At 45.7% G+C, this 12,623-nt stretch overlaps 1 protein-coding gene across 6 annotated transcripts in view; it reads right to left on the bottom strand.

The window, feature by feature from the left end:
• The window catches only part of OSBPL3 (oxysterol binding protein like 3), a 96,692-nt gene that overhangs the window by 65,140 nt on the left and 18,929 nt on the right, over positions 1–12,623 (bottom strand). Inside the window, exon 1 of one of the 6 annotated variants that reach the window (XM_060280716.1) lies at positions 8,004–8,027. The exons of the other annotated variants lie outside the window; for them this stretch is intronic. The gene's annotated coding sequence lies outside the window, so the exon portion shown is untranslated. Of the gene's footprint in view, positions 1–8,003; positions 8,028–12,623 lie in introns of those variants that run through there. 6 annotated transcript variants of the gene reach the window in all.

Genomic DNA, 12,623 nt, shown 5'->3' with positions numbered 1-12,623 from the left:
CTCCCCTCTGATGATTTTTGAAGGCAATTTATTTTCTTGTCGCTTGATGAAGAATGGTTATAAAGAAAAGAAACTGCCAGAGACATTTTCAGCACAGCACTAGCTCATACATGGCTTCAGGTAATCTTAACGGCTTGATCACCATGCTGCTCATAATAATAGCAGCTTATCAATCAGTATGTGGGTGCATCTGGATGCAAGGTCTTTTGAGTCCTGGAAATGACTGTCCCACCATAGGACTCATGGGGAATACTTCTGTACCATAAGATTTCACGTTTCTACCACTGTTGAGTCTTGGCAACTGTTTGCAAGCTCTCTTTTGAAACAGCCATAGCTATAGGTACAATGACCATCCTTGTGTGCCTTTCTTGCCTCCCAGGCTCAGAAATTCCCCACCCACCCTGAGTCTCTGTGCTACTTGCCGCCTTACTTCCCTAAGCAGAAAGTTCTCTTTTGGCTGTGTTGGGTTCTCTCCCCAGGAACAAGAGCATTAGCTGCATCCGTCATCACTTCCAGTTACAAATGCATGCCTCTTTTGTTGCTGCCTTTGGTCCACAGTCTCCTCTCTTGTTGGGCCCAATCATTCCTTCCCGATGCCTCAGTCTACTACTCCGCACAGCAACCTCATCTTTCATCTTGCTTTAACTCGAGACAAGGGGAGTCTCTGGCCCTCCTGATGTTGTTGGAATCCAAAGTCCATTAGCCAGCACGGCCAACAATCAAAGATTATGGGAGTTGTAATTCAGCAACACCTGGAGGACCAGAGGTTCCTCATATCGGGTTCCATGCCTCTGCTAGCCCACTGGGACCTATCCTGCCTTACCATCTCCTCCTGTGCTGATTTCATCTTCCGTTTCTCTGCCTGAGATACCTAACGGCGAAATGTGAGCAGTCCATGCTGCTTGCATCCTGCAGTGGGTTTCCTTACCAGCTTATCAGATTGTACTCATCCTTGCAGTGCGTCTAAGTTAGCACAACTGCCAGAAGGTGCTTTTATACAGCTTACACTGAGGAAGAAGGGCTTGTACGTTGCAAGCGCAACCATCTGCCCCCATTAACCTCCAATATATTCCACATTCATAAAATAACTTGCTTGGATTTTCTAAACATAGCCCGTCCGTTTCAGATTCACACCCTAAATAAAGTGAGCTTCCCGATTGGGCCGACAGCATTCATACATCACTCTTCTTTGAGCAAGCATGCTTCTTCAAAACACACAAATGCTGCCTTTCAGACTTGAAGAGCGTCAATTGGAAAACACTTTGCAGCCTTTACCACACTTGAACAAAGTGATCAGCCCTTTCTTTTATTTAGTGCATGGCTGTTGTGTCCTTTTGATAGAGCGCTTAAATATTTTATAGCCTGCTGTCCTCTCTTGTTAGTCTGAAAGGCATAAGAGCTCAGGTACCATCACTTCCCAGTACTAATTGGATTCTGGAATCCAGACAGAGTCAATATGGCAGACTGACTTACAAATAAATTAGCTTCCATTTATTGAGGGGCAAACACATTGCACTCCAATGCATGTTTCCTTGATTTTAAAATGAAAAGCAAGCTTTGGGAGGGAAAATGCTGAGGAGTGGAGACATGGGCATAGCAAGGATATTTGGGGGGGGAGGATGCTTTTTGTTGGGGGTGCAGAACCTCAGCTTCCTATGTTTTTTTATTGAATTTTATTGATGTAGGGGTGCAGCTGCCCCTCCCTGCCTCCCCTGGCTATGCTCATGAGCAGAGAGGCAACTAGCATTGGGGAGTGGGGGACGACAACTTGGGAGTGGTCTGGATGGGTAAAACAGCAACCAGGCAAGCACTACCTCCCCAAGCCAATTCTTTGCTCAAAATGACTCTCACCATAAAGCTGTTTTTCATTTGAAAGAAAACAGAAAACAGAGCAGCCACTGGATCTTTGTTCCACACATTTTCATGGGCATATTATTTGCCCCTCATAGAAAGAGAAAACTTGCAGATTTTGCTAGGTGTACGAAATAAATAAATAAATAAATAATGCAGAAGAGGGCATGCATACCCCTTGCAGCTGCATTCAAAGCTAGAAGGCTGCAGATAGTTTGCACATCCAAGGTAGTGCAAGAGTGACCTATGAAGTCAATATTTTGGATCTTGCTTCTGCCACAGGCTGCATTCAGCCAACCATATTTCAGCACAATAAGCCAAGATGTGCAAAAGCCATTGTGCCTTCAGACCCCATCTCTCCTCAGTGTGCTGGGTAACCCAGGAAGTTTTCATTAACCATAGTTTCTCATTGCGCCTGAGTGCGTATGCATGCATAGCATGGGTGGCCAAGCCACGAGTGACAACATGGCCGCCAAGCCACAGAAAGGCCCCTCCCAGTCCCCACAGCTTTATCTTTCCATTTGGTTGGGAGATAAATCTCTAAAGGGCAGACAGAGTGCTTTATCTGCCTGTCGCAGGGGGATCTTTTATCTCCATCTCAGCACTAAGCAACAGAGCGCTGAGATTAGAGACAAACCTTCCAACTGCTCTTGAGGAGCAAAAGGCAACATTTCCCCCCAGCTCAACCATGGAATGGGGATGGGTGGAAACTCTGCATTTTACTTTGACAGGTCCTGCAGTGGAGAGCAATTCTATCCCTACCACCACCCTAACACTGGAGTGGGGGCGCGGGCTGGAAATGATGGTTTTGTGGATGCAAGTTGTGTGTGAAAGAGGGGGAGAACGATGTGTGACTGCAGGGTCCAGAGATTGCCTATATTGCTGCTATGTGGTCCTTGGAGGGGGACTGTCAATACTGTCCTTAGGATGAAATAGATTAGCTACTGCTGTAAGGTTACCAGATTTCTTTTCAATGAATCTGGGGACACTTTTCAACTTCAATAGATTTTTTATGGGGACTGATTTGTAAATCCGGGGACCTCTGGTAACCTTAATACTACTGGTGTATAGGACTGCAACCTTAAGTAGCGCACTGAAGGCAGCCCTGCATTGGGAAACTTTAATGTTTGGTGTTTTATTATGTTTTTATATGTGTTGGAAGCCACCTGGAGGGGCTGGGGAACACAGTCAGATGGGTGAGGTATAAATGATAAGATGATGATGATGATGATGATGATGATGATGATAATGGAAGGAGTAGGGAACTTGTTGCTCTCCAGATGTTCCTGGACTCCAACTCCATTCGACCCTGACTCAATGCAAGCTAAGGTTGATTGGAAATGGGAGTTCAACAATATCAAGGAGCTGTCCATGAGCGAGGTCATCTACCAGGCAGGCATACACACAGAAGACCCAGGATGCAATTAGCTTTTTATTAGCAGGGGGAAAACAAGACTGCAGTGTCCTTGGTTCGTCTTAACTCAACAAAGACATTGCTGAAACTAAGCTCTGGGCATTCCCTTTCCTTCTAGCCTCTCACTCTGGATCCCTCCCAAGCAAACTGTGTCGAGCAGGTGGGCTCCTCCTCTGGTCCTGTCTGGCGCATTGCTCAGCAACATGCAGGACCCTCCTGGAGCAGGAGGTCAGAGGGGGAGGAGAGACAGCAGGAGTGGGACTGTCTGCATGTACGGAGTGACTCTCAGCTTCTAATCATGTCCTAGAGGGCCCTCCTTCTCCTGAATCCCCCCTGATCACTCAAGTCTCCTGCTTCTATCAGCTGCCAGCTCATCCCTTCTGCCGACTGCTCCTCGATGTCCCACCACCAGGCTCAGGGCTCAACTTTGGAGTCCTCCCTGGGGGGCTCTTGGGCTGGCAGCTCCATCACTCCTTTTTTACCAGCTCGCAAAGTTTTTGTCTGGCTCAGGCCTCCCCACCATGGCACACTGAATAATGGAGGTGGCTACTCAGAGGAGCTTCGCTCTTCTGGGCTGGGGAACTAATTACAGGGCCGCATCATCTTATTTTTCTACTTGCCAATACACTCAACGTGTAATGCAGTCCCCTTTCGAAAAAGGAACAGCATGTGGTTAATGCTATAAATTCTGGCAGTCGTAAGCATGGAACACTCTTGGCATCAATTTGCAAATACATTTATCTGTCTTTTATGCGGATATTATCTCTTGATCAGTTTTAGTTTTCTCTCCCATGCCTAATAAGGAGAAAAGAAAGCTGTCAGTAACACAGCACAGAATTCCACAGATTTATGCTTGTCTAACAAGACACAACATTACTCATCCCTACAGCAGAATGAATAGGTACTGTATTCATTATAGTGCAATTTACTGACACAAAACTGTGCTAACAAGGAGTTAAGCTGAACTACTCCTCAAGAGAATCATTGCAAAGGGAATTCGGGGGAAAGCGGCTTCTGATTTGAGAAAGAAAGAATATTGTAGATCACCACTGGCAATTTTCTCTTGCAAATTTATTTATCTTTTGGTGGCTGTGGAGATCACTGCCTAAGAAAAAATAATCTCCTTAATATTCACCAGACAAGCATTATTCAGGGATCTTTGTTCTGGTTTGATTGGCTCCTAAGCACTGGGTATGGAAACGGAGGTAATTACTTGTTCACAGTTCTGCTGCAGAGTCTTCATAATTTTTATTCTCTTCTGAACCATTAAAGTGTAAGAAAGCATGACAGGCACCTCAAGTGACACCATGGCCAGAAACCATCTGCAACACTCGAGTACTCAGCAACGAAGTACAGATTTGTAATGAAAAACCTATCTGGAATATCCCAGGCAAAAACATAAGACCAGTGCAGTCAAAGTTACCCAGCTATGACCTTCCCTTTCAGTACAGCTCGCTCACTGTGTCCTTGGGAGGATAATGTAGCAGCTGACTACTGCCTGAAGGAAGCATGCATATAAACTGAATCAACGCAACTTGACAGAAGGGAGGCAGAAGAGGTTCTACCACTGCAGTTTGGGCTCTGCTAGTTTAGTTTCAGCTACTGGAGTTCATATTGCAACCTGTGGCGGATGGGAAGCAGCCTTAGAAATTCACCAGGGGCTAGGCGCATTTTGCACCTGGCTATTGACCACTCGCGGACAAGTGAAGATGCCAAGCCTGAGGCCTCCACCATCTGGAGATGCATGCCTGGGGATCCTTGGATCTTGACTGTTTTCACACACTAGCAATGCATCCTGTGGAATTATTTCCGTGATATTTTATCCGCACAATCAGAATGAATTTCAGGAACCAAAAAGCCGTATTGAAATATATGACTTTCGAGCTGTCTGGCCCCAAAATGGCAAACTAGGCATTCCATTTTGGCGACTGTAACCCAGGTTTTAGGAGCCATTTGGTGCCTAGCTTATATATCTGAGTTTCTAACACTGATGGGAGATGGAGTCCACAGTTTCCCTACCCCATAACCTAGCACAGAGAGAATTTGTAATGAAGTATCTGCAAAGGCCTTAATCTCAACCCCTTCTGTGAGTTGGAAGTGCAAAGCCCTGTCCAGTCATTCTTAAGCGATTAACAAGTTGCGGGAGGGGGGAGTTGAGTGGTATTCACTAATCCTACACCCCATCCATTTATTGAGGCAGCATGTCTACAAAGCAGGAAAACTATAAACCGAAACCTGGTTCACATGTAACACCAAGTCAAACAACAGCTGGCACACAAATGCATGAGTGTGTGGGTTCCTAGAAGCTGTAATCAAGGTTTGATCTTGGTTCACAGCTCATGGTTTGTCTGGAGGAGACAAAGCATGAGCCCAGGTTCAGACAACATGCTAAACCAAACCATGGATTAGCTTCAGGTAGCACGGCATCACAGACCCAGAAGGCACAGGGGTTGCCACCGCCTTTCCAGGAGCCCACATGCTCATGCTAGGCCATGGTTTGTCTTAGCAGTGCATCTGAACCAGGCATCCCCAAACTGCGGCCCTCCAGATGTTTTGGCCTACAACTCCCCTGATCCCTAGCCAACAGGACCAGTGGTTGGGGAAGATGGGAATTGTAGTCCAAAACATCTGGGGGGGGCGAAGTTTGTGGATACCTGATCTGAACTGAGCTAGAGAATGGCTAAGAAAATTGACTTGTAAGTTCTTCTGTATTCAACCTACTCAGAAGTACAGTATAGCTGCAGCTACGCAGTAGGAAATTGGATAGGAGGCCTCCAATTGAAACCAGTTGCCCACCAGGACTTTTATACAAAACAACTCGCTGATTTGGCAGCATGCCTAAGTTTTCAACCATCTGGTCAAGAAGCAGCATAATCTATCTATCTATCTATCTATCTATCTATCTATCTATCTATCTATCTATCATCTATCTAAATGTAAAATGTGCATGTTTGTGGATCTTTACTTTTCTCCGAAACCGCTTGACCGATTGCGTTGAAATTGGGACACAACGCTCCAGTCCAATATGTGAGTGTTTGCATAAACTTAGATTACACAGATGTGACGCCTCTCACAGGTAAAAAAATGATTTTGTGGAAAAATAATAGCTCCCTCCAGTGGATGTCAAAGGAACAGACACCATTTGTGTAGTACCAACACGCCCCACCCTCCCCCGACTCCTCCGACTCCTCCCTCACCAAGCCGGACCCCACCGCCTCCGCTTCGAGAGCCTGGCGGACCTCAAGAGCCTGGCCAGACCTCAAGCCGCCTCCCTCAACGGCACGAGAGGCAGGCGGACCCCCCCCCCTGCCGTCCACGCTGCCTCCAGAGCCAGGCCGGGTCTCCAGACCCAGGCCAGCCCCGAAGCCGCCTCTGCCGACGGCACGAGAGGCAGGCCGCACCCCGCCACCGGCATCCATGCTGCCTGGAGACCCAGACCGTACCTCGAGACCCAGCCTCTCGCCCAGAGGAATCTGCCGGGGGAACTGGGCAGAACCTCCCCAACATGGCCAGACAGTATGAGAGGGGGAGAGAGAGAGGACTCGGGATGGAGGGTGACATCACGTGGGGGGAATATGACGTCATCCACCAGGGGAACAGAGGGAGGCCTGTCATTACATCCTCCGTCTGTGTGCCTAAACGGGGGCCCTACCAGAGCCACAGCAGTGCGTAGAAGGGTACAGCTAGTACTATAATAAAATTTCATTTGCTCTAAACAAACAGTACTCCAGTTTATTAGAATATTTATATGTTTGTTACCCAGGCAATCTTCTTTTTTTTAAAAAAACTGAACCATACCTATCAACAGTTGCGATGAAAACAGTGCTGCTATTAAGACATCAATCCTGAAGATGATTTACAGAGACTAAAGAAAGGTCATGCACCCTGTATTATGGTTAGGGTTGCTCAATCACATTGTGTTTCAGCAAGAATATCTCCATAGTGAAAACAGCTCCACTTAAATAGTGTTTTAAACTTGGTTTGCAACAAGGACGTTTTCACTCAGATATGTTTATTTAAGCAGGTCAAAATGTCACATAGCATGTTCTAATCCAGGCAGAGGCAAACTCCGGCCCTCCAGATGTTTGGGACTACAATCCCCATCATCTCTAGCTAACAAGACCAGTGGTCAGGGATGATGGGAATTGTAGTCCCAAACATCTGGAGGGCCGGAGTTTGCCTATGCCTGTTCTAATTCCATTAAACCTGGGTAATATTCCTAGTCTTCTATCTTAAGACTTTGGGTCCCCCCACCATCTTTACCAGGCTTTTTTTTTGCCCTCCTCACATTATTGATTTGCTTAATATCCATATTGAAGATGTGCCTTCCACAACTCAAAAGCTTCCTCTGAGACTCTTAGTTGGGCCTAATAAAGGCACTACCCTACTATTGCTTTTGAACTATTCCCCAATGGACTGACATAGCTGCCTACGATTTGGGCGTATTTAAAGGCTGGAAGTCTACAGTAAGATGTTCCGAATCTACACATTGACTCAGAACACCACTGCCTCCATACTGGTACAATGCACAGGTCAGCAATTCGATTGTCTCAGGGACGCGCTCTGAGGAAAAGGTCCCCCCACCCCTTGTAAAATGGCCCCTCGCAAGTCATTTCCTTCTCAGAGAGGAAGAATTGCCTCCTCTGCCCCATATACTTTCCAATTAATTTTCAGACATAAGACATCATTTTCACAGCCATTTATTCACAATAGTATCATCTACTGAAATGTCACTTACTTCCTCTTCCTTGCACGGAATTGAAGAGAAACCCCTTCTCACCTGGTCTACCTTCCATAGCTGCTGTGTGACTCTCTCTTCTGAAGAAGTGTGCATGCACACGAAAGCTCATACCAAAATAAAAACTTAGTTGGTCTTTAAGGTGCTACTGAAGGAATTATTTTTTATTTTATCTCTCTTCCACCTCGTCTATCAGAATGAAGTGAGCAGGCAAGATCAACTTTCATGATTTCTTATCTCCTTTCCTTGTAAGCGCATTTCTTTCAGGCAACCGGGAGAGAAAGGAGGAGACAGAGCTGAACGCACGCGAACTTTTTCAAAAGGCAAAAATGTTTAGCCAACCTTGCCCAGGTCACCTCCTGCCAAGTAGATTATTTGCTGGAAAATATTATTTGCTGGAAAAGATTATTTGCTGAAAATTCTTGGCAGGCCACATTAACAGTGCAGTCCTACACAAACCTACTAAGACTTCAGTCCCATGAGTTCAATGGGGCTTACTCCCGCATAAGTGGTACAGGACTGCAGGCTAAATAGTCTTAATCACTTATAAGGAGACATCCTTCCATGCTAATCTGAGCAGCAAGCTAATGCGGACAACTTTCTCTGTGATGTTTATCTAGAAATAATGAGCAACATCATTAAAGTGGTGCCAGTGTTTCCAACAACAAAGCTAGGAAACCAGACTCCTTACCCAAAACATTACCAGGACCATGTGCAGATTTTACAGGCATTTTGATCGTGCATTGGGACATCCCAGCGCAGACATACTGATAATTGGTTGAGCATGCTGCCACCACCCTTAATGGTGAGCCAAGGTTTCAATCAGATCACTGCTCTTCCCCAGCAACAGGGAAACATACCAGGAAGGGGAGTAGCTTAGCATTACACCCAAACCTGGGATCATGGTTTGTTTTGTCCTAACAAGCCAGAATCACTGGGCAGCCTTAAATCAAGATTTGTTATTGGTTTATTGATCTGTGCTTTGCTAGGGTGACATGAACTATGTTCCGGGGGGGGGGGGTTGCTAAGCTAGCCCTTTCCTGATTTGTTTATCCCAGGGGTAGGGAACCTGAGGACTTCCTGCTGCTGGGCTACAACTCTGCTTGCTGACCACTGACCATGCTGGCTGGGGCTGATGGGAACTGGAGTTCCACAGCATCTGCAGTGCCACAAATTCCTTGCACCTGGTTTATCCAGTAGCACCAGTAGCATGAAGCTTGTGTACATTATGATTCATTAAACTTGCCAGGCAAGGAATGTCCAGAGTGAGGAAGTACAGTAACTGTTTACTATTGTTAAAAGTACACTTACAACTTAGAAAAAGGCATGTCCATCGACCCAACGTCTTTCAGCTACTCCTATCCAATGAGGCAGTTGCAGCAACACAGACCTATTTCTGCTTCTCCCTCTTCAATCCTCCACTGGTCCTAGGAGCAAGAGAGTTGGGAGCAGAAGATAGAGGTGTGGAAGCCCTTGACTTTACATCAGCCTGACCTATCTCTCCCTTCTCCTGTACCTCTTCTTCATGCTACAATCCTGCAGCTACTCCTGCCACCGATTCTCATCTTCGGGCTGTTCCAGGTCACCGATCCCTTCCTTCCAAGTCAGACTCCAGTCCCCTTTCTCCCCATATAAGTATCCAGCCATCACTCACTCCAGCCAACCCCTGACATTGCCATTACATGCAAATGCGGCATTCTGAAGCTCGCAGAAAGCCAACTGAAATCTGCTGCGGCCACTGAACTCAGGGAGTTTAAACAAAATTTTTAAAAAATCCTTCCAGTAGCACCTTAGAGACCAACTAAGTTTGTCATAGGTATGGGCTTTCGTGTGCATGCACACTATAAAAGCAATCTTTTAGCACAGGCGGTATCTCCCCGGGTCACAGGATGCATGTTCTGCTTGGAATAAAATACCACCAAGTATGAGAGCTGGACCATAAAGAAGGTTGATCGCCGAAGATTTGACGCTTTTGAATTATGGTGCTGGAGGAGACTCCTGAGAGTCCCATGGACTGCAAGAAGATCAAACCTATCCATTCTTAAGGAAATCAGCCCTGAGTGCTCACTGGAAGGACAGATCATGAAGCTGAGGCTCCAATACTTTGGCCACCTCATGAGAAGAGAAGAATCCTTGGAAAAGACCCTGATGTTGGGAAAGATTGAGGGCACTAGGAGAAGGGGACGGCAGAGGATGAGATGGTTGGACAGTGTTCTCGAAGCTACAAACATGAGTTTGACCAAACTGTGGGAGGCAGTGCAAGACAGGAGTGCTTGGCGTGCTATGGTCCATGGGGTCACGAAGAGTCGGACATGACTAAACGACTAAACAACAACATGACATTTACTCCCTCATAAGCATGATTAGGACTGCAGCCTCAAAACATCAACTCAGGGGTAAAAACAGGCTTCCATTCATCACCCAAGCTGCGGCCTCACAAGGAGGCCAAAGTAAGCATTCAGAATTTTCAGCCAATTATTACACCTGTCATCATAGGATGCCTTTGTTTGTCAGTTTGGATATCCGTAATGCCACGAACAAGTAAATAAACTAAACCTCACCTTCCTGTGTGATAGGACCTTTAAAAGTTGCAAGTAGTCTCCTCTTCAATCAACACCCCCCCCCAAAAAAAGTGCCCTTCTCATTTGCTATTGACTGTGGATCATCCTGTACTGAGCACTGAAAGCCAGGTAACAAGTATGCAAATCTCTTTTCTTTCACCCCTCCACCTGCCTAGGAAAGAGTAGAATAATGGCAAGGAGGAGGGCAATGAATTAAAGGCATTGTTTTGCAAGTCTATAAACGCTGATCAAGACAGGACACGTTTTTATCCCAAAAATCTGGTACACACTATTGGCATGCACACCCCCCGCCGCAGATTTAGTGCTGCAAAACCCTTATCCATCTTTGTGCACTTTGGAAATTTTTGGCAAATCCCCCTGACTTGCCCAGCTCCACTTTCAGCCAGTTGACAATTTTCATAGCACTGCTGCCAACATTCATGGGTGAGTAAACAGGAGTGTTCCTTTTGTTTTTAACCTTGCAGTCAAAGCAGGAAGATGGGAAAAGGGGGGGAAATGTAATTTAGAGGAAGCATTGTACAAGAGACAGGGCTAAGGCATGAAGCAAGAAATTGTGGGTAGTGCGGGGGGAATTAATGTGATTTAAGAAAGCACACTCCTCCCCTGAAATCTGCATTAGCTGTAATTATACCCTCTTGAGATTTTTTTAAATCCTCTTTGAATAAGTGTCATTGCTTGCAACACTCATTTTTTTCTATGTACCAGCAGGATAACATGCTAAGGATCTGTAGTCCTGTATTCTACTGTTAACAATTTTCACTTGATGGGTGGGCAACAGGTTTGTTATTACATAAGGCTATGTATGCACCATCACATATAAAGCATGTTCTCCTTTAAAAATAATAATAATAATAATCCTAGAAACTGTAGTGTGTTAAGAGTGTTGGGAATTATGCCTCTGCTAGGTGTACACTGCAGTTTCCAGGATCCTTGGGGGTCAGCATGCTTTAACTGTATGTAGGTAGCCTAAAACTAAATAAATTAAAAGATACTGTGCACATTTTCAGCTCTGCAGTTATCTTCTTACAGGAAGCCTGTGCATTCAGTAGGTATCTTTCCAAATCTGTGACTGTAATAATTCAAAGTTCAGTTCCTAACAGTAAATTTGAATCATCATCCAAATAGGGGGAATCTATACCTGAGAAGTGGGACACTGTTTCTATCATGAAGTTTTATACTGGATGCCACCCTAAGAACCACTTTATTCTGGTCCCTTCTACATTCTAAAATGAAAGGAAGAGGAAAATTGCTCTAATTTCAGTTGGGTACTTTTTATTTTGTCTTTCGTTTCCAACTTCTGGAATCAATAAAGGTAAAGGGACCCCTGACCATTAGGTCCAGTCGTGACCGACTCTGGGGTTGCGCGCTCATCTCGCATTATTGGCCGAGGGAGCCAGCGTATAGCTTCCAGGTCATGTGGCCAGCATGACAAAGCCACTTCTGGCAAACCAGAGCAACACATGGAAACGCTGTTTACCTTCCCGCTGTAGCGGTTCCTATTTATCTACTTGCATTTTGACGTGCTTTCGAACTGCTAGGTTGGCAGGAGCTGGGACCAAGCAACGGGAGCTCACCCCGTTACAGGGATTCGAACCGCCGACCTTCTGATCAGCAAGCCCTAGGCTCAGTGGTTTAACCACAGCGTCAATACAGTATAGCAAAAGCACAGCAAATGGGATTTTAAAAACTACGCTGCAAGAGCACTGGCACAACCAGCCACAGGCATGTGAAATATTTGAGTTCTACTCCACCCCAAGTACAATTCTAGCCTTCGTTTATAGTCAGGAGTCTCAAGACAGAATGTTAGAATAGACTTCGCCAGATTCCACACAGCACACAGGCATCACAAATACTTTCCTAACAGAAAATAGGACGTGTCTCTGGCATAAAAACCAGCTCCTTATCTTCAGACTTTTGAAACTCGGGAAAAACTGTGGAGTACCTGTGAGTCACCCAGGGTGAAAAATGTTGTGTTTTTTTTTAATTACCCTTCTCAGCTTGTACCTCACCTCAGTCTGTTTCCAGTAATGATTGTGTT

The sequence above is a fragment of the Zootoca vivipara genome, chromosome 12 (genome assembly GCF_963506605.1).
Source record: "Zootoca vivipara chromosome 12, rZooViv1.1, whole genome shotgun sequence".
Classification (NCBI taxonomy): Eukaryota; Metazoa; Chordata; class Lepidosauria; order Squamata; family Lacertidae; genus Zootoca; species Zootoca vivipara.
The sequence above is the reverse complement of the archived record's forward strand: the minus strand, read 5'-3'. Positions and strand labels throughout refer to the sequence as shown.